Source organism: Alosa pseudoharengus, unplaced genomic scaffold, assembly GCF_046254945.1.
Source record: "Alosa pseudoharengus isolate Yale_2024_CS ecotype anadromous, Long Island Sound unplaced genomic scaffold, YU_APseudo_1.1 YU_APseudo_1.1_scf_1, whole genome shotgun sequence".
Classification (NCBI taxonomy): Eukaryota; Metazoa; Chordata; class Actinopteri; order Clupeiformes; family Clupeidae; genus Alosa; species Alosa pseudoharengus.
The window spans coordinates 39,624,120-39,651,653 of record NW_027468564.1 but is presented as its reverse complement, the minus strand read 5'-3'; the positions used below and the strand labels follow the sequence as shown (position 1 = coordinate 39,651,653).

The window sequence follows — 27,534 nt, the reverse complement described above, 5'->3', positions numbered from 1 at the left end:
GAATCTCCTTTTGAGACTGCGCTGGGAGACACAGAAGTCCTGGCAATGGAACGTATTGGTGTGCCATTCTGGAGGAGTTGGACTACCTGTGCAACATTTGTAGGCTCCAGGTACTGGCTTATGCTACCAGTAGTGACACTGACCCAACCCAAATGCGAAACTTATGAAAAATCACTCAAGAAAGAGAAAGATGGAAAAATTATCAGTTGCCACCACCTGTAAAACCATTCCTGTTTTGGGGGTTGTCTCATTGTTGCCCCTCTAGAGCACCTGTTAACTTTGATGACACCAAAGCAGGTGAAACTGATTCACAACCCCCTCTGTTACGTAACTGGCCAGACCAATAGCTTACAAGTTTGATAACCTTGATGCTGTACACCTATGAAAAAGTGTTCCCTTATTTATTTTGAGCAGTGGATATGCTTTCCTTATTCTCCGATTTCTGTAGGCAATCTATTTTTTTCTCTCGATGTTAAATGTGATGACTTTCGATGAAAATCCTGTAGATGGCGCTTGCCAAATCAAACAGAAATCGTCTAGTATTGTCTGAATTTTACGACATATATCCTCTTTTCGTCAATCTACTGTTTTGGTCTACTGTTCTACCTCGTGCACGAGCAAAGATGAAGCTGAACTAAACCTCGCTTGAATAAACGAGGCCAAGATGCCGCTAACTTGAGTTAATGGAACGGCTTCAGCCCCATGTGAAAGTCTACGCTAGTTCAAGCCAGGCTATTTCTGTTCTGTTCTGTTGTTGTGTGCTGATTGTTCCTTTGTTCTTGTTACAGCACACATACACGCACGCCCACATAACCAGCCAAGAAGACAAAAGACAAAAAGACAATTTAATAAATACACTCTTTGAGGTGACCTTGGCTAAACTCTGTCTGTGTCCTCCTCCTTCCAACCCAACTCAACTCTCCAACTATCTGACTGTGGTTTGCCTGTTCCCTGCCTCTTTCCAAAGTGTCCCAGCCCCCCACTGAGAGTAGCCACTACCTCATTCAGAAAGGTTTTAGCAGGAATAAACAAAAAATATTACTTAAATCAAATAACGGTGGACTAACACTCCCAGTCCTGAGAAACCCCATCATTGTTAGACATTCAACACACAATATGAATTTTCTATCTGATATCTGACATGTTTAGTCTAGTTCATACATGTCTAAACAACGTGCTCACCATATGTCAAATAAATTATCAAATATTAAAAGAGTAAAAGAATATAGGATAAAAATGAAATAACAGACAGGGAAAGAGAGGAAGAGAATATGTGTGTTTGAGAGGAGGAAGAGAATGAAGGGATGACAGAAATAAAAAAGGGAGAAAACAGAAGGAGGGATGATAGTACAAACAGGAAGAAATAGACACACACAAACACACACACACACACACACACACACACGCACACGCACACGCACACGCACACGCACACGCACACGCAAACACAAACACACACACACACACACACACACACACAGAAAAACAGGGAGAAACAAACACTTAGGGGAAAAAAGAGGGTGGGAGGGAAGAATGCTACAAGGAGGAGGTAAAAGAAAGAACACACATACACACACACACAAACACACTTGCACACAAACACACTCACACACAAACACACACAGAAGGAGAAACGAGAGAAAGCTGAAGGAAAGATGAAGACAAAAGAGACAAATCACAGAAACGGTAAGAGAAGGAACACACACACACACACACACACACACTCACACGCACACGCACACACACACACGCACATGCACACACACACAGGAGAGGCCCTCCTCTCCTGCAGAATTAGGAGGTCATGTGATCTAGCACAGGGACACTGAGGAGTTGGAGTAAGGCATAAATATATTATAATAAACACTAAACCCAGGATAGAGGGGCTCAGTGAATGTGGAGTGGAACGTGTGCAGGTGGGTGAGTGTGTTAGAGGAGACACTGTAGAAGGACAGAGTGCCTGCTGACCAGTCCAGGTACACTCCTACTCTGCTGGAGCGGGAGGAGGGGGCAGGTATGGCAGTCTCCTTATTATTGTGCCAGACAGAGTAACTGTTACCAGAGCACTCCAGACTCCAGGACTTGGCATTATGTCCAAACACGCTGTTCTTCCCACTACCACTGATCCTCTGGATGCTTTTATAGGCCACTGCTATATAAACCAGATCATCACCACTCCACTCAGCCTCCCAGTAGTAGCGTCCAGACAGACCATCTCTACACAGCACCTGAGAGGACTCAAATCTCTCTGGGTGGTCAGGATACGGATGCTGCTGACTCACACGTGTCACCTTTCTGTTCCCCTCAGAGAGAAAGAGATATCTGCATGCTGTGTTTGGGTCCAGTGTGAGCTCACAGGAATCTGCACACAAGAGGAGAGAGGAGAGGACATCCTCATCAGAACATGGGGTAGGAAAGGACATGTGTACAACACAAACACACACACACACACACACTATCTCTCTCCCACACAAACACACATATATAGACATAGACAGACAATCAGACACACATACCGAGAGAGTAACCAAGTAAACAGCAAACACAGCCAACACAAACGGACACAAACAAAGCACACACACACATTCAGTAAACACACACACACACACACACACACACACACACACACACACACACACACAGACCGAGTAAGCAGCAAACACAGTCAACACAAACAGACACAAACAAAGCACACACAAATACACATAAAGAGAGACAATCAGACAAACACACACAGTCAAACACACACACCAAGAGAGTAACCAAGTAAGCAGCAAACACAGCCAACACAAACAGACACAAACAAAGCACACGCATTCAGTAAACACACATTTTAATTCCTTTATTTGTGTTCACATTTTACAATAGATTTCAATGAACACAAACAATCTTAGATGCTAGCATTGTAAACCCAGTAGCCTATGCCTCTGGTCTCAGTTCATGGGTACAAAAAACATTGCCTTCTCCATATGTGGCGACTGCCAATTATCACATAAATTGAACAGAATTTTGCTAGAGCCTTTGCTCTTGGCTTAGAGAGACCTGGGGCCTGTACTACGAAGCGGGGTTACTGGCTTATCTGGGTAACTTCGAGAGTAACTTGATCACGTGTGGCGTAACTTCCCGATTAACCCGTACTACGAAAGGTGGATAGGTTTTAACCGAGGTATGCTGCCATGGCAATTTACGCTGCATCTCAAACCTGCTCCGAGCAGGTTATGTTCTTGGTTAACCCGAGGTTTCCGTTAACCACACCCTTTATAAGTACCACCCCTCCACTAACAATTTCTCCCGAGACATGTCGGCGTAGGCTACCTGGATGATCCATAGGCCTACGACATTGGAGCGCAAATCGTGAGGGACTCTCTTCGCAGGGCGAGGGGTTTTAGACACCGCCAGAAAATATATATAGCCTACCCGGACGATATTCTCTATGAAGATATAGATTGTCAGCCGAGGGTCAGATGATCTAGGAAGACATCTCATAACAATGCCCGTATGTGGACATTCATGTACTCCATCGGTGATGCTGAACATCTGAGCAAGAATAGCCTAAAATAAATCGGACATAGCCTACAGTAGCCCTAATAAATTAAAATCACCATTTTAACAAACTTGTTGAATTGAATGTCATATTACTGTACCCTGCACATAAAGGCTACACATTTCCACAGCACCAGAATCCGACCGAATGCCTCCCTCAACCCCCTCCATAATCGGCCTTCCACTATTATTTGCGATGGCCAACTCCTCTGCTACTGTAAAACACTCTGGTGCCTTTCCTCCTACAGTAGTGTTCAAAGACACCTTTTTCTTGTTAGCTGTAAAACAGAGGCCAAGTGAAGGCTATAAGCTAGGCCTACATGTTTTCATAATTAAGAAATATTAATGCAAGCTATAACTATATAAACCTACTATACTATTTCATTTTCACCTGATGCCATGTGCGTTTGGCAATGGTGTTGCATCTGAAATGTTCACAGGATTAGGCATACACTAAATCAGTCCATGGGGGCTACTTAAACATTCAATTATCCTTATTACTGTAATCTATATGCCCACTTCTGAATTGGGTTGCATCTGTAGGCCTTTCTATGAACTCAAAATAGGCTATTTAATTATTTCAACTCATTTCAGACATTCCGCAAGCTACTAATCCTCCGTAACACATATTTGAAGAACATGTGGGAATAAAACTTTACTTTTAGGCATTTAGGCTACCTGATCTGCAATACGTTCACTGCCGACGTATTTGATTTTTGTCGTAGAGTGGGTTTTAATTCCTCATAACTTGTCATAATAGTTGTGCATTCCTCATCCGTAAAATAAGGTGATCGCGTCATCATTGAAAGTGGTGACTTGCGCTGCAACCCGCCCCTTTTATGTGAACGCGCACAAACTCCAATTAGGTTAACCCTGGTTCAACAAATAAACTACTTAATCAGCGTCGTAGTACCGATTAACACCACTTATGATAACCAGGTTTTGTCAACCCCGGTTTAACAAAGTAACCCTGGGTTACATCTGGGTAGGTTAAGCTCCCTTCGTAGTACAGGCCCCAGCAATCTGCAAACCCCTGACTACTAGTCTGTGGACATTACTTACATTTGTACCCAAGCTGTATAACAATGTCTCTGAGTGGCTGATACTTTTAAAAGCTTGGTTAGGTAGGCTTCCTCTAGACTGTAGTCAAATGCACAGCCTACTTCAAGAATGGTTACTTCTCTGCTGTCCTCATCAACAATAACAATATCTGGCTTTATTGCAGCACATTATTTCCACTATTACAGAGTTTGACACACACACACACACACACACACACACACACACACACACACACACACACACACACACACACACACACACATATATATGTTCACACAACCTCTGTCACACGCACACACATACAAACTCTCACTCACACAACTCACACAAGTTAATGCTTCCATGTAAATCATGCTCATGGCCCTTTTTTCAGGAAGTAAAATCACTCACATTTTCTGGGTCCTGGTTTAATCCTGCACTCTCCTCCATTGTCAAACCTTAAGAAGGACAAGAGAAGAAAGTACAGTTTTGACACAAAACTGAGTTTAGTATCTGAAATGACATAGTAATATACATAGTAGTATATCAAGCAGGATATTTCTCAAGAGCAGCTTCTATGTAAAGCAAAGTAAAACTAAAGTGATTAAGGGAGGGTCTTTAGTGTGTATTAATCCAAGGTCACATCAGTGGAAATTTGGTCTCTGCATTTATCTCAATCCGTGAAACACACTCAGCACACAGTGAACACACAGTGAGGTGAAGCACACACTAATCCCGACGCAGTGAGCTGCCTGCTACAGCGGCGCTCGGGGAGCAGTGAGTGGTTACGTGCCTTGCTCAAGGGCACTTCAGCCGTTCCTACTGGTTGGGGTTCGAATCGGCAACTCTCCGGTTACAAGTCCAAAGCCCTAACCAGTAGGCCACGGCTGCCCAGGAGCTTCTGTTGTTGCTCCTGACCCTAGACAGGGGTGTGACCCAAACACAGATCATATACCCAGTTTCCCCAGACAGGTTAGCAGGTGGTCCTGCAGTGTGAGCCGTTCCTGCTGGAAGAATGTAGGATTGGACAGGACGTGTGTTTGGGTGAACTGAACCAGTTTGTGTAATAATGTGCAGTGTGTGTCAGACTCTGTTTGTAAATTCTCCTGCTATTTTTTTGTCTATTTGTCCCCCTCTACAGAGGCTGTAATCTACAACTGCTGTTGGTCTGAGTCTCCGCCCTTCCCCTGTCTGCTCCTGGTTCCCACCTCTCTACCTGTTTCTCAGCTCTGCATGTCAATCATCCTCAACAGCTTGATTCTAATTACTGCTCTTATGCCAGAAGGTTCTGTTGTCTCGCGGCTGTTCCTGCATGCATGACTGTGAGTTTTGCCTGTATTAACCCTGTCTAGTTTTGACCTCTACTTGCCTGCTCTGCCCTGCCAGAAGATTTTGGTTGAGCTACTTTTTGTGTTACACTTCTGATTACTGCCTTTGATGAAGATTGGCTTTTTGTGTGTTTTTCTCTGCAGATTATTCTCTGGACCAGTGGCGGACTACTCAGACTTTTTGAAGGACAGGGGTGAAAAAAACAAAAAGAGCACATCTCACGACATGGGGCCCCAACCCCACGCAAAAAGCTAAATGTATGATGTATGGACAGAGTATGAGCCACTGGGCCCCTGGAAAAGGAAAAGGCCCCATTCAACCTCAGAAAGTTCTTAACTCAGCTAAGCTAGGGGGGTAGAACATTTAAAAACTAGATGTACCGCAGAGCGGTACACAATCTGACCGTCGTCCAGTCCAGCACATTTGTTCCACAAAAATAAGTCACGCTTGTCAAATTGTGTTCATTTCCTACTTTGTTTCTTTTTTGTGTGTTTGCAATTGAGTGTGTGCAGAGTGTGTGGTTGTTTTGTGTACATGTATATGTGTTTTGTGTGTGTTTTTGTGTGTGTGTGTGTGTGTGTGTGTGTGTGTGTATGTGTGTGCGTGTGTTTGTGTATGTAGGTGTGCAAGGCCGTAGTCATGATGTCAACATTGGGGGGGAACAAATCTGTGGTGGGGTCTGAGGGACCCCCAAACAGAATTTCAATACATTTCCTACCATGCAAAACTATTATTAAAAATCACAAACAAGTCGTTAGTTAGGTCAGTCAATTAGGTTATTCCAAACTTTTGACGACCCCCCCCCCCCTGTGAAAAGAGAAGGGTGGAGAAGAAGCAACTTCACTGGTCCGTCCCTGGACCCGTGACTCCATTTGTGTTCAAAATGTATACTTTAAAAGAAATTACAAACTAGAGTATCTTATGATAACCTAGCCAAAATACCAAATATATATTATTTTCTTTTTTTTTTACCATCGCTTTGGCACCCCCATGGTGCTGCGCCCCTATGCGCTGCATATAGCACATACCCACTTTTTGCACCACTGTGTGTGGGTGTATGTGTGTTTATGTGTTTGCGTGCGTGTTTGTGCATGTCGTGTGTGTGCATGTATGTGTGTGTGCATGTGTACTGTGTGTGTGTTTACGTGTCTTTGTGTGTGTGTGTGTTTATGTGTGTGTGTGTGAGTGTGTGTGTGTGTGTGTGTGTGTGTGTGCATGTGTGTGTGTCTTTATGTATGTGTACATAAATAAAGCAAATCAGGGAACCACCTACTCTTTGCGATAAGTGCCATGGGATCTTTAACAACCATGGTGAGTCAGGACCTCAATTTAACATTCATGCAAAGGAAAACATCTCCTGCAGTACAGTGTCCCTGTCACTGCAATAGGACATTGGGATTTATATTTGTTTGGTGGCTTTTGGCCACAGGGAAGAGTGCCACCTACTAGCCAGCCACAACACCACTTCCAGCAGGAACCTACTCTTCCAAGGAGGTTTCTTATCCAAGCACTAACTAAGCCTGCTTAGCTTCAGTAATTCAGCAAAGTCAGGGTATCAGGCTGGTCTGGCTGCTGGCTAAAAACAAAAATTGAGAGGCATATATGATTCTAACTGTCTCACTGAATTGCATTATGCACACTCAATTCTCACTGGTATCTGCTAGACAACAAGTACCAAAACATGATTAGTTCACAGATTTCAGAGGTAAAATACATTTTATACAACCCCACCCCCATCTTGCTTGTTCATAATTCTGAGAAATTCTGGAATTGTGTGCATGTGTGCATGTACGTGTTTATGTTTGTTTGTGTGTGTGTGTGTGTGTACGTGCATGTGCTTGTGGGTGTGCCTGTGTGTGTGCATATGCATGCATGCGTACATATGTCTACTGTGTGTGTATGTGTCATACGTATGATTACTGTGAATGTATGTGTGTGTGTGAATATCTGTTTATGCACATGTGTGCATATGGAATGGGTTAACATGACCCCTGGAGGCAAACATACGCAAACAATTGGTCGTCCTAAGCCCTACGGTTCTCAATATATTCACAGAAAACTCTGTTGGTGTACGGTCACTAAATGTACACATAAATTAATTTATTATATGGCCCCCCATGAACGAAAGTCCATGAAACTTGGCGTGCATTCAGAGGGTGTCATAATGATCGATCCTACACTTTCAATTTCGTGCAGTTTTGATCATGTCAGGCAAAGATATTGTGATTACAACACCTAATTTTTTGCTTTTTAATTTTTAACTAGGTGGCGCTATACATGAAATGAGTGGTAATGGGATGGGTTGACATGGCCCCTCAAGACCAATATGAAACAAAAGGTGGTCCTCCTAGGCCCTATGGTTCTCGGGATATTCACAGAAAACTGTGTCCGGCCACGTAAAGGCCAGTTGGTGTACAGTAACATAGATTAATTTATTGTATGGCCCCCCATGAACGGAATTCCACGAAATACCTATGTAATGGTGAGAAACTGTTACATCAAATCTACCTTTTATTTATTTGTATATTTATTTGTTAGTACTTGTTTATTTAATTAATAACTGTGAATAGTGTTGATGATTAATATTTGACACATTGACCATTCCGGTTACCATAACAACCAGAATGTTTACTGCCTCCTCAGTTGATGTTTATGCTGAGTGAGGCAGGTATGTATAGCGACTACGCTCCAATTAATATCATATTGAATATGATAATAATGGATAAATACTAGATAAATATACACAAAATATACATGATTTTCTTTTGTATTGTTGGATAAAAACATGTAACAAATACAGATTCTTTGACTGTATTGAGTCCCGTAAGATATTAGCCTAATGTTGTTAATCTTAATTATAAACTATAGCCTAGGCTACTAAGTAACGTCAAGAGTATTCAATTTGCTGTTATGAATTAATTAATTGTATACTGTTATGAATTAATTCTATACTGTTTGTTGTCTTTCTTAATGGGTTTTTGTAATGTCGGGACAATTTATCTTAGGATAGCTTAATGTTTAAACCATAGATTATATACGTTGGAGAGAGATGCCGTTGAAGACGCGGCGCGCGCTGAGAATGCAAGTGAAAAATACTTGGCGAACTTATTGCCTATCTACCAACATTATATGGGGGAAACGGGAACTCATTGTTTTTTTTGTCTTATTGTAGGGCTTGATCTGACTTTATCCCGTGCCTCCCTGTTTTGTGTGTACATGTTGGTTGACGACAGGAGCTGCAAACCCCTTAAATAAAAAAGCTGTTAACACATTGGTGTGAGCGTCTACGTCCTTTGTGGTGGAGCTGGAGAGATCCGCTACACCTACACTTCCAACTTCGTGCAGTTTTGACCATGTCACGGATACCTGCAATTACAACACCTCATTTTTACTTTTTCGTTTTTAACTAGGTGGCGCTATACGTGAAATGAGTGGTTATGGAATGGGTTGACATGGCCCCTTAAGATCAACATACAAAAAAAAGGTGGTCCTCCTAAACCCTACGGTTCTCGAGATATTCAAAGAAAACTGTGTCCGCCCTACCCTCATTTCGGGGGGTGCAGCCCAGCGGGGGGGCTACAGATCAAAACTTGACTAAACCTATATGACCACCGCTTCGCTGCGTGGCGGTCATAATTATTGTTTGAAGTGGCACTATAGGGCACTGAAACATTTATCATGTAAAGGTCAGTCAATAGGAGATTTTGAAGGCACTTTAACTTTTTTTCCTACAACCATGGGGACACTGTTGAAAAGATACATACATCAAGAATAACAAAAATCCGCTGGAGCAATGTGGAGAAATTTTGTGAAAAGTATAAGCTCCTAAGACAAGATTTTCAAGTGTGCATTTACAATAATGGCCACTAGATGTGGTGGCCATAAAATATTTCATGTATATATGCCTGTGTGCCTGTCTGTTTAGAGCATAAAAAATTACATTTTTGAATGTCAAAATTCTGACGTTCGACATTAGCTAATCAGAAATCTGACCAATGGACATAGTCTTAGGACATGACAGTTTTCATGAAATTTCTCCACATTGCACGAGTGGATTTCTGTTGTATACTGTATGTCTTGCTGTATTTAATCTTCTACAAAAATCTACTTTATTGTTATTAAAGTGAAATGGTTGCTGTCAAAATTCACCACCATTAGTTTGAGCACATTTTCAAAATATTGTTTTTTGGGATGAATGGGAGTCAATGCGAGCCATAAATCACAGACTAGTGGTGACCAAAGAATATTTAGCCAGATTAGGTGACTCCACCTTTCTACTACATAAATGACCCAATTTAAATATACATTCATCTTCCCAGCAGTGAAATGCTCATTCAAGTTTGTATTATTGCTTAGTGTGCTGAGGATGTTATTCATGTAGCCAAAATATTTATGTATTTCAGTATTTACCTTCAAATTCTTCAAATAATTAAACAGAACTCCTTCACCCTTCAGTGAGTCACTGTGCAAACTGTCTTAATGATCTGTTGCCTGGGTAGATGGTGTGGTGTTAATAATTTTATAACTGTAGAAGTGTGAACTATTCAGGAGCCTCATATATGTGAACTGGGGGACTTTTACCTGCAGTACATAAAGGGCATGACATGCCCAGTTTAATGAGCATGTGGAAACATGAGAATATCAGAATGGTCTCCAACAGAGGATACATAAGGATGAACAGCTCCACTAGAGCCTCATCAAACTCACATAAACACCCAACACTCACCTGAAAGTCTCTAGTTTACAGTTGGGATCATCAAGTCTCTCTGTGAGCTCACTGACACCTGAGTCTCCTGGGTGACTGTAGCTCAGATCCAGTTGTTTGAGGTAGAAGGGGTTTGAATTGAGGGCAGAGGACAAGAAAGAGCAGCCATTATGGGTGATCTGACAACCAGACAGTCTGAAACAAAAGATCATGTTTCTTCATTATTAAAGAAGGAAAAGGCATTAAAAGGTACACCAAGCACTAGCAAATTTATTCAGTAATTATGACTGAAAATCCTATTAACATCTTTAGAAAAACATACTTTACTAACTAAATGTACCGCAGAGTGGTACAAAATATGACCGCCGCCCGGTCCAGCACATTTATTCCAGAAAAATAAGTCACGCTTGTCAAATTGTGTTCATTTCCTACTTTGTTCCTTTTTTGTGTGTTTGTAATTGAGTGTGTGCAGAGTGTCAGGTTGTTTTTGTGTATATGTGTTTTGTGTGCGTTTTTTTGTGTGTGAGTGTGTGTGTGTGTGCGTGTGTTTGTGTACTGTATGTAGGTGTGTTTGTATGTGTAGGTGCATGTGTGTGTGTGTGCATGTGTGTTTATGTGTTTGTGTGCGTGTTTGTGCGTGTCGTGTGTGTGCATGTATGTGTGTGTGCATGTGTAGTGTGTGTGTGTGTGTTTTTGTGTGTGTGTGTGTGTGTGTGTGTGTGTGTGTGTGTGTGTGTGTGTGTGTGTGTGTGTGTGTGCACATGTGTGTGTGTGTGTCTTTATGTATGTGTACATAAATAAAGCAAATCAGAAAACCACCTACTCTTTGCGATAAGTGCCATGGGATCTTAAACAACCATGGTGAGTCAGGACCTCAATTTAACATTAATGCAAAGGAAAACATCTCCTGCAGTAGTGTCCCTGTCACTGCAATAGGACATTGGAATTGATATTTGTTTGGTGGCTTTTGGCCACAGGGAAGAGTGCCACCTACTGGCCAGCCACCAACACCACTTCCTGCAGGAACCTACTCTTCCAAGGAGGTTTCTTATCCAAGTACTAACTAAGCCTGCTTAGCTTCAGTAATTCAGCAAAGTCAGGGTATCTGCTGGTCTGGCTGCTGGCTAAAAACAAATATTGAGAGGCATATATGATTCTAACTGTCTCACTGAATTGCATTATGCACACTCAATTCTCACTGGTATCTGCTAACAAGTACCAAAACATGATTATTTCATAGATTCCACAGGTGAAATACATTTTATACAACCCCACCCCCTCTTGCTTGTTCATAATTCGGAGAAATTCTTGAATTGTGTGCATGTGTGCGTGTACGTGTTTATGTTTGTGTGTGTGTGTGTGTGTGTGTGTGTGTGTGCATGTGCTTGTGGGTGTGCCTGTGTGTGTGCATGTGCATGCATGCGTACATATGTCTACTGTGTGTGTACAGTATGTGTCATATGTATGATTACTGTGAATGTATGTGTGTGTGTGTGAATATCTGTTTATGCACATCTGTCCATATGGAATGGGTTAACATGACCCCTGGAGGCAAACATACGCAAACAATTGGTCATCCTAGGCCCTACGGTTCTCAAGATATTCACAGAAAACTCTGTTGGTGTACGGTCACTAAATGTACACATAAATTAATTTACTGTATGGCCCCCCATTAACGGAAGTCCACGAAACTTGGCATGCATTCAGAGGGTGTCATAATTATCCTAAACTTTCAATTTCGTGCAGTTTTGACCATGTCAGCCAGAGATATTGTGATTACAACACCTAACTTTTTGCTTTTTTAATTTTTAACTAGGTGGCGCTATACATGAAATGAGTGGTAATGGGATGGGTTGACATGGCCCCTTAAGACCAACATACAAAAAAGGTGGTCCTAGGACCTACGGTTATCGAGATATTCACAGAAAACTGTGTCCGGCCACCTACAGACCAGTTGGTGTACAGTAACATAAATTAATTTATTGTATGGCCCCCCATGAACGGAATTCCACGAAACTTGGCATGCATTCAGAGGGTGTCATAATGATCCTACACTACCAATGTTGTGCAGTTTTGACCATGTTAGGTCACAGATACCTGTGATTACAACACCTCATTTTTACTTTTTTGTTTTTAACTAGGTAGCGCTATACATGAAATGAGTGGTTATGGAATGGGTTGACATGGCCCCTTAAGATCAACATACAAAAAAAAAGTGGTCCTCCTAAACCCTGCGGTTTTCGAGATATTCACAGAAAACTGTGTCTGCCCTACCCTTTCGGGGGGTCCAGTCCAGCGGGGGGGCTACAGCTTTGTGTCTCACTGTGGATGGGCGAAGCCTGTTTGAAAAAAGCATGCTTGGCCTTGCAGCTGCGGAGATACTCAAAACAGCTAGTAACGGCCTGCGGCCTTTACTCAAAACAGCTAACAGTACTCAAAACAGTTAACAGCTAACAGTAACAGAGCAAACGAGTGAACGATATGTAACCCATGAACAATGTGTGACCTGTGTTCACTGTATAAACCCCTGAACTTGTGCTACGGTGAAAAGTTTGTACCCTTGGCAACAATAATGCTGACACGAAAGGTAAGACCGAACAACGATCCTTTCATAACGCCACCTGTGGGTTCGAAGTTGCCAAATGTTGTGTCAGCAACTAAGGAGGGGTATAAATGTTGGTGTTCAACAATTGTTCGGGGGTGCGATTGTGCGATCGTGCGATCCACTCAGGCTTTGCGCTTTGTAGTCATTAAAGGAATTTTGCACAGAACTCTGCCGGACTTTTGTGCCTTCTTTTTGGGATACGTTTTTGACTTCAGCACTTATAATGGTGTAATTGTGTTACATTGCAGACAAGATATTTGGACTTAATTTCTGGTCCGAGTCCTAATATCTGATACGACAGCTTGCCTTTACAAAGGCATAGTTACTTGTCTCAGCGTCATACAGTCATATTCAGATGTCTCTGGCATTTCATCATGCACAATGGGGAAAAGTAATATAATACTCTACACTCCTTGTAACTGACCTCAGTGTCTCCAGTTTGCATTGTGGATCTCTTAGTCCCACACAGAGCAGCTCCACTCCTTCATCCTGCAGGTCATTGTCACTCATGTCCAGTTCTCTCAGATGGGAAGGTGTCCTCTGCAGCACTGATGCCATCATTTCACAGCTCATTTTGGAGAGCTTGCAGTGATTGAGCCTGTTTAGAAATTACAGTTGATGCACCCATTCGATACTATTCTGCATTTCCATGAATACATGTATGGTTATATTCCCATAACTCTTCTATTTCCTCACTGTTGTGTTTGTGACTAAAGTGTAAACACACATTACAACAATATGCATGATCCAGTATGCTGACTTATGCACAGGAGAGTTCTAAATGGTTTAAGCCTTTTCCAGAATCGGTACGATTTAACATGGAGATTACACTATGTTATGAATAAAAGATGACACAACTGTATACAGTATATTGACATCTGATGAGACAAAGAGACCAAGAGAAAAAAAGCAGAGAACCAAATAATTTCTGAAAAAATGATGCTGAATTTCACTGTTGGACCCTTTCTTATACATCTGTGTGGAACTGTGAATGGACTGATTCACTGTGGGTCTGGGCTGTGCTGAACTTTGGTAGGGCAGTAGGTAGCTTGATCAGACCTAACTGAGAGGTAATTGTGGATAGGAAAGGATACTAGACAGAGATTGGCAGGAATACATAATATATTACATTGCATTCTTCAACTGACCTCAGTGTCTCCAGCTTGCATTGTGGATCTCTTAGTCCTGCACAGAGCAGCTCCACTCCTTCATCCTGCAGGTCATTGTCACTCATGTCCAGTTCTCTCAGATGAGAAGGTGTCCTCTGCAGTACTGATGCCAGGATTTCACAGATTTCTTTGGAGAGGTTGCAGCTATTAAGCCTGTTTAAAAAATACAGGTGATGAACACAGTTGGTACTATGCTGCATTCCCATTAATACATGTATGCATCTTTTTTACATCTCTCTTCCATTTTCCCCTCATTCAACCCTATGATAATAATGTTGTGATTGTGTCTAAAGTATAGACATAATGTAGGAATGCACACACATCTATATATATTGCAACAGGTGTCAGATACTGACCCCTGCAAAGAAAAAAAAAGATATCCACACGCTGTCTTCTTTACTCCCAAGGTGATTTAATATACTTTAGGCACAACGTTTCGACCACTCAGGTCTTCGTCTGGTACATCAAACAGAGCAGATGATGGGTAAGGACATATAGGCTATGCATAAGGAAATGGGTGGAGCCCCTAATCAATCAGTCATCCCGTCAGAGCATCACACATAAGAGATAGCAAGTCATGTGGATGTCCCAATGTCATTCTTGCTAAAATCAAACTGTTGGGTAAAATAATATATTAGAGCATTACATTCCTTATAACTGACCTCAGTATCTCCAGGTTGCATTGTGGGTCTCTTAGTCCCACACAGAGCAGCTCTACTCCTTCATCCTGTAGATCATTGTCACTCATGTCCAGTTCTCTCAGATAGGAAGGTGTTCTTTGCAGCACTGATGCCATGATTTCACAGCTTGTTTTGGAGAGGTTGCAGTGATTTAGCCTGTAGAAAATACATTTGATGCACACATTTGATAATTTCTGCACTTCCATGAATACATGTATGGTTATATTCCCTTAACTCTTCTATTTCCTCACTGTTGTGTTTGTGACTAAAGTGTAAACAAACATTACAACAATATGCACATATATACAACAATTTGGGCAGCCGTGGCCTACTGGTTAGCACTTCAGACTTGTGACCGGAGGGTTGCCGGTTCGAACCCCGATCAGTAGAAAGCGGCTGAAGTGCCCTTGAGCAAGGCACCTAACCCCTCACTGCTCCCCGAGTGACATTCAAATGAGTTAAAGGTCATATTTAAAATTAAGAGACCACTACAAATTTGAATATGAACGTCAACTCATTCGAATGTTACTATATAATTTCAAATGCCAAGGCTTTACCCACCAAACTCTTCTTGAGACTTTGACTGCAGGAAGCATTCGGCGGAGCCCTTCCTTTGATCTCAGATATTTCTTCAGATCAAACTCCTCCAAGTCCTCAGTTGACATCAGCAGCAGATAAGTCAAAGTTGAACACTGGGCTGGAGTCAGATTCTTCTCCTTATCTGCTGAGCTCATGTATCTGTATAACAGAATTGACAAACACAATGTTCATAACATTTCTAACAAATCTAAAAGCAAAAATAACGTTATTTTGCAACAAATTCTACAATACTTCCACAATAAAGTCCAGAATGATAGATAGAGCAATACAAATGTTGAGCAATACAAAATCCCTCTGGCTGTGAATATTATCACCACTGACAAAATGTTAACTTAATGTTACTATCCAAATATCACTTTTCGTTCACAACATGTTAAATACTTCTCAAGGTTTTTTTCTTCTTTTTTTATCAGGGAAGTAGTTTTTATGCTGTTCTGTGTAAAATGGAGAAAACATTTTCACAGTGCAACATTGCTGACTGTGGGAGGAATTCTCTCGTGTGTAAGTAAAAAAAAAAAACACATAAAAAAAAACACATAACTAAGCTCTTTTCAACCTGGGCGAATTCTCCCCTCTGGCATTTACACGCAATAGAGGGAGTTTCGCGTTTTGGGAGGAACAACCCCAAAATCTGGACGTTTCTTATCTGCACTATTGTCGAGCAGCATAGTTTATATTCTCCTGTCTCCTGATTCGTTTGTAATGGAGGCTGGTATTGCTATGCCAGTCTCTCTACTGTATTCAAAACTGCAGGTGTCAGTCTACAGCTTGGTTAGCATCGATAAATTGATATTATGAGGCATATGAACCATTGAAACTTTCTTTCTCAACAGTGAGTTTTTAAATTATGAATCTATACACCTCAAGCACATCTTGACTCGTTATAAACAAACCTCAAAGCAAAAGTGAAATTTCATTAAGTCAATTCTTTGTTAGGCTATGTGATGAAACACCATTTTACTGTAGGCCGTTCTCTATTCCGTTCACCATGCTTACGTTTTCAAAATCAAAGACTGGGTTGTGTTCTTTCTGGATTTAAATGGCATTCAGAAGGTCAATGAGAAAGTCCACATTCCACGTTTTCATATCAACCTAAATTAACAAGGTGGTGGATCAGTATGGTTCTATTTTAAATAAATCACGCCTCTTTCATAAGGCCGCCTTGATTTCGAACTTGCGCTCTGTGGATGTGACAGAAGTGGGAGAATGCACGTAACTGAAAAGTGTGTAACGAAGTGCATAAACAAATGTACGCGCAAATGGGAAAATTCCCCCCAATATCCCCAGACACCACATTTTTATATGTTCCAGAAAACTGCTTTAATGCACATGCCTATCAATACAGATTGTATTGGAGGCAATACAGATTGTATTGATCATTAATCAAGCAACTGATCAGTGTCAGAATATATTGACAGTGTTATGTAAACAGGATGTTAATCTGCAGATTCCACATTCTAACAATAATGTGATTGAGTACACAATTATTGTGTACTATAACACTGGTGTTGATAACACAGTGCTCTACTAATTAATTTACCAGTTCCTTCAAATGGATTGCATCCACTTGGAACCACAGACCATCTGTTTTTTGCTTTTTTATTGGTGTTACAATAAGAAAGCTTCATGTTAGAATTATTAAACAGTTACCATAATATATCTATAAATAATAATAAATATCACAAATATTTTACTATGTTGTTTTATCTAAGAATATTTTAAATCTCCTCTAATAGACTGTTGTTGTCAATAAAATAATCATTGTTCTGATTCTTCATTCTACAACATCAAGTCATTCTGTCTTTTGGTGTGACTTTGACAACAACGAAAAGCAATTTCTGTTTTTCTTATGTAGGTTGGTTGTAATTGTCAAAACAACAACCTATGTGTAAGCATAGTTAAGTTAGTAAAACTATGTGTTGTGTAGATCAAGATTAACACAGTCCTGTACCGGATTCTAACTCACAAAATAGGCATGAAAAGCGGACATGCAAAGAGGTTAAAACTTATAAGCTGTAGATACTGCTGCTAGCATATGTTATAACGTGTCAGGGAGTGAGGTACGTGTTGGCGACTGTATAGCCTAGGCCACATTCAGATTCATTCACATTCATTCACATTCAGAGATTTATATTAATTACCTCATTATTTCATCAACCATTGACTTGTCTCCAAGCTCATTCAAACAGTGCAAAAGGTTGATGGTCCGTTCTGATGAGATGTCTTCCTTCCTGATCTTCTCTTTGATGTATTCAACTGTTTTGTTGATGCTCTCTTCTCTGACACATAAATGTGGCAGCAACATATGCAGTGAGGAGTGGATTCCAGGTTTCAACATTGGAGCCAGGCCAAAGAGGAAGCGCACAAAAAGATCAAATTTTCCATTCTCGCTGTCCAGGGCCTTTTCAACAGCAAATTTGAAAAGGTCAAATGCAGAGTGTCTGAGTCGCCAGCTGATCTTCTCCTTCAATGTCTTGACTAGAGGGTTACTGGTCCTTTGAGCCATTTCATTAAGAACATAGAGAGCTGCCAAGAATTCCTGTATACTTAGGTGCACAAAGCTGAACATGTTCTCTCCAGCTGCATCACTGTCAACACTGAATATCTGTGTACAAACGCCAGCCTGCGATGCTCCAAAATTTGCATCAATACCACACTTTTGCAGGTCCTCCTCATAGAATATCAGGCTGCCTTGCTCAAGATGTTCGAAAGCCAATTTCCCAAGCAGAACCAGGAACTGTCCTTTTTTTTCAGCACTCATCTTCTCATCGAAGTATTTGTCATTCATTCTTTTTATCTGAGAGACACTATATAAAGTGCATACATTTCTGTCAAAGTTTTGGTTGGTTCATCTTTGCACTCGCCTCTCAGTATTTCATCTTGCACACTCGCTATGATACTGCAGAACACTGGTATGTGACACATGATATGGAGGCTTCTGTTCTTCTTGAGATAATCAATAATTCTCTTGGCATTTTGTGGCTTCTTGATGTTCTTCTGAAAGAACTCAATTTTCTGATCATTATTGAATCCTTGCAACTCTGTCAACAGGTTGAAGCACCCCTCTGGGATCAGACTGGCTGCCGCAGGTCTAGTTGTAACCCAGATTAGAGCAGAGGACAGAAGCGTACCTTTAATGACGCTTGTTACGAGAATGTCCACTGATGATTCTTTGTCAGGTTCAGAGATACACTCATTCCAATCCAGCTTGAGTGTGTTTTCATCAAAACCGTCAAAGATGAAGAGAATTTTGCATTCACAAAATTCAGGAAAATGTTTCAAACCTTTGACGTCAGGGTAGTATGACAGAAGAAGATCAAAGAGGCTGTGCTGTTTTCCTTTCTTCAAGTTCAGCTCTCGAAATAAAAGAACAAAAACAAAATCTATGTCTTGATTGTTTTTTTCCTCAACCCAGTCCATGACAAACGTCTGCACTGCAACAGATTTCCCCACACCAGCAATTCCTAAAGTCAAAACTTTTATGGCAGAGTTGGCTGGGAATATGTCTGCCAGCTTGACTTGTTCATCTTCAGAGCTTGGTCTAGCCCCAAGTTGTCTCATGTCGATTGCTGCCACTTCGTGTTCACTGCTGACTCCTCCTGTGCGGCCCTTTACGATGTAAATATCAGTGCACATATCTTGTATAGTGCACTTTTTAGAATCTTGATGTACAGTAGAAAACTTGCTTTTTAGATGGTTCTGAAGCTTCTGTTTTAGTGATGATTTTGTAACTGCTTGTGCAGCAGCATCTTTGTGAAAACAAAAATAAAATGTAATGAGATGAGGAAATAATTGGAATTGGAGAATTGGTGTAAAAATGTGACATTGTCCTCTCGCAATTATAAGGTTCTATATGAATTTTGAGTAGTTCTGAGTTATTGAACTTAAAAGTTTTAGAATTCCATACAGTTATATTGATAAGTGGAACAAGCCTCTTTAGAAATAATGTCCAAAAAATACATAAAAATTCAAACACCTCATGTCACCTTATGAAGTTGTCACAGAATAAGAATATGTCAATAACTCAATTTTGATAAAAAAGAATTCAGCTAGAACCTTATAATTCTAATAGGATGACCTGGATTGTTATTAACAGATTCATGGTTAACTGGATACAGTGGTCAAACAGCTGACATAGTTTCATTACCTCCTCCTTGCTGTGGCTCAGGTAGTGCTGGGCTCGCTGCTGAATGCTGAAGATCCTCCACCAGAAGAGGATCATAAGACTTCAGAGCCTCATAAAACCTCTCTTGGGCCACGGCTCCTTTCTTCTCCAGCATGGTTATAAGAACATGGTTCTGTTCTTGGGAGATTGATTGGCTCTCCACCTTTTCCCTCTCTAGATGAGAAAGGACACCATAACGTTCCAGCTCAATCAGAAGAGGTGCAAGGTCACCAAGACGCGTCTCCAGCTCCCCCCTGTGTTTCCTGAAGAACTCATGTCCTGGTTTTTTTTTTTTAAATGGTCATAAAAGTAATTTGTTTAGTGCCTCTCCATGTATGACAGCCTAAATGACTGGTAAGTCTACTCTGTAAAAGACCACAGACATTGGAGATAGAATAGGATAAAAGCATACCTTGCTCTTTCAATGCCAAACTGGCCATGGCTGTGGTAGTTTGGGGCTGTGAACATCATTTCAGAAACACATAGAAACACAAACAGGTTAGTCTGAAGGATGGAACTGTATATGAATTTGGAACAGCACTCCAATGTGTGTGTGTGTGTATGTGTGTGTGTATTAATGTGTGCACACTACCCCTGGATGGGTAAAATGCAGAGAACAATATTTCTCAAAGGGAACTCCATTCCCTTTTAAAGAACATGCCCCAGAGTTAACTTGCGATGAAACTTGCAATTAAGTTAGTTAGCAAGTTAGCTCTGGGGTAGCAAAAATCAAAGTGCCACCTTCACATACTGGAGATCACAGTGTCCACTCCAAGGCAGAGGACAAAAGTGTGTTTGGGAAAACGTATGCATTTCCGATTTTGTCATCCCAGCGAGAATTTAACAAGTGTGATCTCAAAGCTTTTTTGTAGGCAAACTTTAGAGGTCTATTTTACAATGGCATCAACCAGCTACAAATAAAGTGCAACGGGTTTGTAAGTTTGGCCAACAAAACTACGGTGTACTTACTTGCCATGTATTGTTTACTTAGCCTACCTTATGACCCTCTACCCTTACAGAACCTACAGTAAATGTTTGCGGCAGATTTTCAGCAAACCTGTGGATTATTTGTGGGAAACAAATGAGTTCACAAGAAAATATTGCCAGAAGTAATTGTTTAAAATAAAATAAGAAGTTTGCCACTAGTGGCAAATGTGTTTGTCAGTGATTTGCCACCGCACTTAGCCAATAATGGCAAACTTTTAGTGAACCTTCAAATATCGCGGGAGTCTGCGCCTGCATCCAGTTCTTGCAATTGTCTATTGGTCCGTTCATGCCACCTAGGAATGACAAGGACCGCCCCCGATGAGCCCCTAACTGGGCAACTCGTGTAGCAAAATATAGACTCAGGATACAACAGACCCTCTTGGAACAGCTGTGGCTGCAGGCTTGGAAAATTAGTTAGAAATTAAAAAAATTGGCAGAAAAACGACAAGTGCTTCCTTATGTCGGAATGTACAGAAATGGACAAAAAATCAAAAGGATACCTTCTTGTATGTGATTTCTGCTACAGTGGTACTGAAAACGTGTTGATAACCTAGTTGTTGATTTTTTGCTGTAGTGTAAAGCATGTCACACAGAAGCCTAGCCTACAGAAAACACTTAATTGATGTGATATAATGATGACTTGTTAAATGTATGCCTATGGTTTATTAAACATCATAGTTATTTATTTTGTTAGTCTTCATGTTCATTTTAATGAATAGGAGGGACATTTAAACCATAGCCAATGCAAACAAAATTCCGCGATATCTGCCGAGTCATGTCAGCTGGTTTGTCCAGGGTCGTCTTTTCGAGCTCCTCCCAGCTGACTCTGGCAGATCACGTGGACAGTCAGTCATGGACAGTCAGGTGATTATTTAATAAATAAATGTGAATTATGAATAATAATAAAAACGTTCTACCTAATGCAACTATTAATGCAACTTGTTTTCTTGTAAAAGAAAACAAGTTTTCCCTGCTGTATTCTTCATAAACAGTAAATGATGTACCTAATTCCGGATTCTCATTTCCGGTATGACGCATTTTGACACATTTGATGTCACTTCTTGGACTCATCTGTCTAGTCTCTAAATGACTTATCTGTGCGTTCATGGGCATCGGAAAAACCTTTTTCCCAGGTTCCCAGAAAGTCATCATTCCGCATCATTCACGTCACTTCATGTCTCAGCTTTACTCCGGAGCCACACCCAGCACACGTTTGGCAAATGAGGGGCTGGCTGCCACATTCAGATGGTAGAATCTGGAGAATGTGGAGCGTGAAGAGAGCCTCCCCGCCATAGGGCCCAGGAAGCAGCCATGCCACATGTCAAATGCGCCCGATCCCTGGAGGGGCAGGTGAGGTCCGAAAGAGTGTAGGCCTCCTGGATCCACAACCAAATGGGACAGCTGGGATTTCAACAGAGGCTATCCCAAGCACCCAGGGTCAAAGCATACAAAGAGCTGACCTGACCACCATAGAGGCTGAGTACGCCGCATGTACTCAGACAGAGCCCAGACTGGGCAAATTGCCAGCTGATCTGCCGCCGAGGCCGGGAGAGATCGTAGCTTCACTGACTGTGACAGATGGAAGTCAGTCAGGACCTTGGGTAGAAAGGCTGGGTTGAGGGGAAGAGCCACTGCTGACCCATCAAAAGAAAAGGTGCAGCAGTTGCTAGGTAGGGGAATGAGCGACGCCACTGGGCGCTCATTCAGGTCAGCGTGAATAGCGACGAGGCTTAAGCCACCTGTGTGCTACAAGCTGGCTAGCGCAGTACACGGGCTGTTCCTGAGTGTGACAGCGGGCAGCAGCACAGGCAATACACTGCAGGAACGAGGCGTCTAACGACGCAGCGGCAGCAGCACTTGTTCAGGACTTGAAAAAGATTGGGACTTGGACTTGGACTCGACTTGGTTTTGATGTGACTTGGACTTGGACTCGACTTGCCCTTCTCTGTCTTTACTTGGGACTCGAGGTAGACTTGACTGCTAAGACTTGGGACTTGTGACTTGCCAAACAGTGACTTGGTCCCACCTCTGGTAAAAAACAATGTATAGTATTTGGCCCCTGTGATACCAAATAGTACACCGTATGAAAGTTCAGTGTGATCAGAATTAAGAATAATTCAAGAATTTACATTTAGTCATTTAGCTGATGCTGATCTGTCAGCAACTGACAGAGCTTTCAATTAACCACATTATAATCAATAGGCCAAAATCATAATTCTGTATTTGTGCCTAGGTTCCTAATTCAAGTCCAGTGCAGAACTGAATAAGAAAATCATAAGGCTATGTATCTTGAAGTTCCAGTATGTGAGAAACTTGATGTACCTAAATATCTCCAACCTCAAGTGTGCAGCTAAAAAGGAAATAGAATTGTTATTTAGACAAGGTGAACTTCTCCCCACTGTGGAATGCAGATAGGGATGCTATAAGGAAGGGAATTCAAACACACTCAACACCTTACCATCTATTGATGTCATTGTGGTTCATTGAGATATGTCATTTTTTCCCTGTTAAGGATTAGCATAGAGGCAATAGGACTGGTTTCCTGCAATAGTATACCATATGTAAGTTAATGTAGTGTGATCAGAATTTGTGTAGTCAGAATTAAGAATCATTCAAGAATTTACATTTACATTTAGTCATTTAGCTCAGTGGTTCTTAAACTGGGGGTCGCTAAAAATATGTGAGGGGTCGCAAAATGGTTTTTAGACCAACATGTTAAAACTGGGATATTCAGTAGCCCTAGATGTCGGCCTAGGCAATCCAATTCACAGTGTTTCCATAATGTTCCTTCGAAAGTAGATGTTTACACAAACTTAAACCTCTACCTCTTGCAATGATGAGCTGGAAGATGCTGTAGATAAGCTTACCAATGACAGAAGACCATGCAGCCTTTTTTCACCACAGGAGCGCCATTTATTCACTGGATGAGTGCTTGTTATCCTTTGGAAAAGTAGATGTACCGCAGAGCGGTACAAAATATGACCGCCGCCCAGTCGGGCACATTTTTTCCACAAAAATAAGTCACGCTTGTCAAATTGTGTTCATTTCCTACTTTGTTCCTTTTTTGTGTGTTCGTAATTGAGTGTGTGGTTGTTTTTGTGTATATGTGTATTGTGTGTTTTTTTGTGTGTGTGTGTGTGTGTGTGTGTGTGTGTGTGTGTGTGTGCGTGCATGTGTGTTTGTGCATGTAGGTGTGTTTGTATGTGTGGGTGTATGTGTGTGAGGGTGTGTGTGTGTATGTGTGTTTATGTGTTTGTGTTCGTGTGCGTGTTTGTGCGTGTCGTGTGTGTGCATGTATGTGTCAAGTCAAGTCAAGACAGTTTTATTTTTAAAGCGCATTTACCACCAACACCACTTCCAGCAGGAACCTACTCTTCCAAGGAGGTGTCTTATCCAAGTAGTAACTAAGCCTGCTTAGCTTCAGTAATTAAGCAAAGTCAGGGTATCTGCTGGTCTGGCTGCTGTCTAAAAACAAAAGGTGAAAGGTATATATGATTCTAACTGTCTCACTGAATTGCATTATGCACACTCAATTCTCATGTACCAAAAGATGATTAGTTCATAGATTTCACATGTAAAATACATTTTATACAACCCCACCCCCATTTTGCTTGTTCATAATTCTGCGACATTCTTGAATTGTGTGTGTGTGTGTGTGTGTGTGTGTGTGTGTGTGTGTGTGTGTGTGTGTGTGCGTGCATGCATGTGCTTGTGGGTGTGCCTGTGTGTGTGCATGTGCATGTGCATGCATGCGCACATATGTCTACTGTGTGTGTATGTGTCATACGTATGATTACTGTGAATGTATTTGTGTGTGTGAATATCTGTTTATGGAATGGGTTAACATGACCCCTGAAGGCAAACATAGGCAAAAAAATTGGTCATCCTAGGCCCTACGGTTCTCAAGATATTCACAGAAAACTCTGTTGGTGTACGGTCACTAAATGTACACATAAATTAATGTATTGTATGGCCCCCAATGAACGAAAGTCCACAAAACTTGGCATGTGCACAGAGAATCACAGGCTCAGTCCCTACCTCAGTCATTGCAAGCGCCTCTAGATTGATTAATCACCACTATGTGGATACTGTTTTTAGAATTGATTTAGATTAAGTGTTAGTTAGCATAATTTGTATTTTAGTATATTTAGTATATTCTTTATCTTCTACTGTCCTTATTGCTTAGTTGTGTTGTTATATTATATACTTTTAATTACTTTTTCTGCTGTTAGTGAATGTGTGTGTGTTGTCTGTATGCTACTGAGACCTTGAATTTCCCCTGGGGATCTGTGTGTGTTTTACTGTTTATCTGTGCTTGAGGTTCCTAATTCAAGTCCAGTGCGGAACTGAATAAATTAATCATCAGGCTATGTATCTTGAAGTTCCAGTATGTGCCAAAATATTTTCAACCTCAAGTATGTAACTAATAAGGAAATAGAATAGTTAATTAGACAAGGAATGCAGAAAGACATGTTACAAGGAAGGAAATTCAAACACACTCAACACCTTGCCATCATTTTTGGAAGGGAGCTTGGTGATGGATGAGCTGGACAACCCAGAACATACACATAGGACAACCAGACCTGTCTCCTTTTTGGACTGTGATACACCTGGACTCTCCCAATTGCATGAAGACTTTCTGCTTTGTTCACTGCATAACTCTGGTAGAGGTAATGTGGCACCCAAATTTCAAAGTGTGGGGGGGGGGGGGGGGGGAGTTGCTGCTCCAGATTGTGTGCTTTTTCAAACATTGCACTTGCTGTTATGCACTATTGACCCGAATATAAGATGGCCTCCCCTATTCAGGACTCATTTTTGAGAAAAAAAATTGTAGACCAAGTTTTGATTTATATAGAAAAAATGCTACTGAATATATTTACATATATATATACCGTATTTTCCGGACTATAAGTCGCACCAGAGTATAAGTCGCACCAGTCAAAAAATTTGTCATGAAGAGGAAAAAAAACATATATATAAATACATATATATTGCACCTGAGTCGCAGGACCAGCCAAACTATGAAAAAAAGTGCGACTGATAGTCCGGAAAGTACGGTATACATATTGGCTGTTGGTTTTAACACCTTTTAAATTAAACAATGAGATCAATTTCATTTGTATTTTGGATGAATGTGTCCAATTTAAATTAAGTACAACAAGTACAACCTAGAACATACACATAGGTTGTTGTGTAGTGGAGTCAGTAGTGGAGTAAAAGTCACAAGTTACCAAAAATATTAATAGTCAAGTTAAGTACAGATACTCAAAAATCATACTTAAGTACAGTAATCAAGTAAATGCACTTAGTTACTGTCCACCCCTGCATAACACAGGTATGGCGCTAGAGAGTGCCATACAGAGTCACTGAGCACACGGTTTATTGTCTTTTGCTAAAATAAAGCCAAATGTTGCAGTCTAACAGAGAGAGAGGGCGATGCATGTGTAGTAGAATACACCAGCGCAAAAAAACAATGATGCCCTTTGTCTAAATTTCCTGTGACTGACTAGTGTTGATATGTGCTTTGTATAACCTAATATTGATTTGATATTTGCAATAGGCCTGTGCTACAATTGGATTAGGATACAGAGGTGTGTCTGTGAGCCTATTCAAAAGCAATTTACACCCATTTTGTTTAGGTGAATAAAAATCCTGTCACCCAGCCTATGCAACTCAATTGTAACAACAGAACATAGCCTGTCTAGTGTCTACAGAAAGTCCCATCCTAGGAAACTCCTAACAACAGAACGTAGCCTGTCTAGTGTCTACAGAAAGTCACATCCTAGGAAACTCCTAACAACAGAACGTAGCCTAGTGTCTACAGAAAGTCCCATCCCAGGAAACTCCTAACAACAGAACATAGCCTGTCTAGTGTTTACAGAAAGCCATATACGAGGGGAAGTTACTCACAGCAGTTCAGTTTTTCATTGTAGCTTTGTCTTTCCACCAAGATGGACTACAGGCTCGAGTTGATATGTTAATCCTTTCGTTTTCACCTGTGCACAGGTGTTCTTAACACAAATATAAATATAAATAAACAGAAATACAACAAGCCCTCAGGAGGTAGGCTAGACCAGAAAATCCAGTTTTGTCACTGATGTAGCCAACTGTACATCATTTTTGTGTTGGCATAGATGCAGCACAGACAGATTGCTAGACATATGGCTACTCCAAGAAAATCTGATATGATTTTACTTTATCACTCTTTTTCTTTCTTGCTAAAGAGAGGTCAGCTCAGATTGATGTGTATTGACATGGCATGTCCTTCACTATGAAAAAGCAAAAACAGCACTCCTTCCATCTAGTGGTAAAAAGATGGTAGCCTACAACTATTGTGGTGCTTACTGCAGGCCTGTGTCTCACTGCATAATGTGATACATGTTCAGCCACCCTTGGTGACTTTGTTTTAATGGCCACTCCTATGTGGGAATATTTTCCCCTAACCAGTCACCACTACCATATTGCACATCAAAACTACCACATTAGGCCCCGGCCGTGGCGTGATTGGCTAGGGCACCTGCACTGTGCGCCGGCGACCTGGGTTTGATTCCCACCCCATGGTGAAAATAATGTCCATGTTTGATCATGCACGTTTTAACTTATCCTCCCTTTTTTCAGTGTGAATTGCTGTCCACCTGAACCTAAGGTGCTTATGTCCACATGACCATATAGCACACCCCCCTCCCCCATGCCAGTCTATTGATGTTAGA

The 27,534-nt window shown here is 41.2% G+C and overlaps 1 protein-coding gene and 1 pseudogene across 1 annotated transcript in view; both read right to left on the bottom strand.

Annotated features, from left to right (window-relative positions):
• Positions 1 to 27,534, bottom strand: part of LOC143127647 (NACHT, LRR and PYD domains-containing protein 12-like) — a 303,167-nt gene that overhangs the window by 235,949 nt on the left and 39,684 nt on the right. The window lies entirely within an intron of this gene.
• Positions 1,812 to 26,830, bottom strand: LOC143119278 (NLR family CARD domain-containing protein 3-like; annotated as a pseudogene).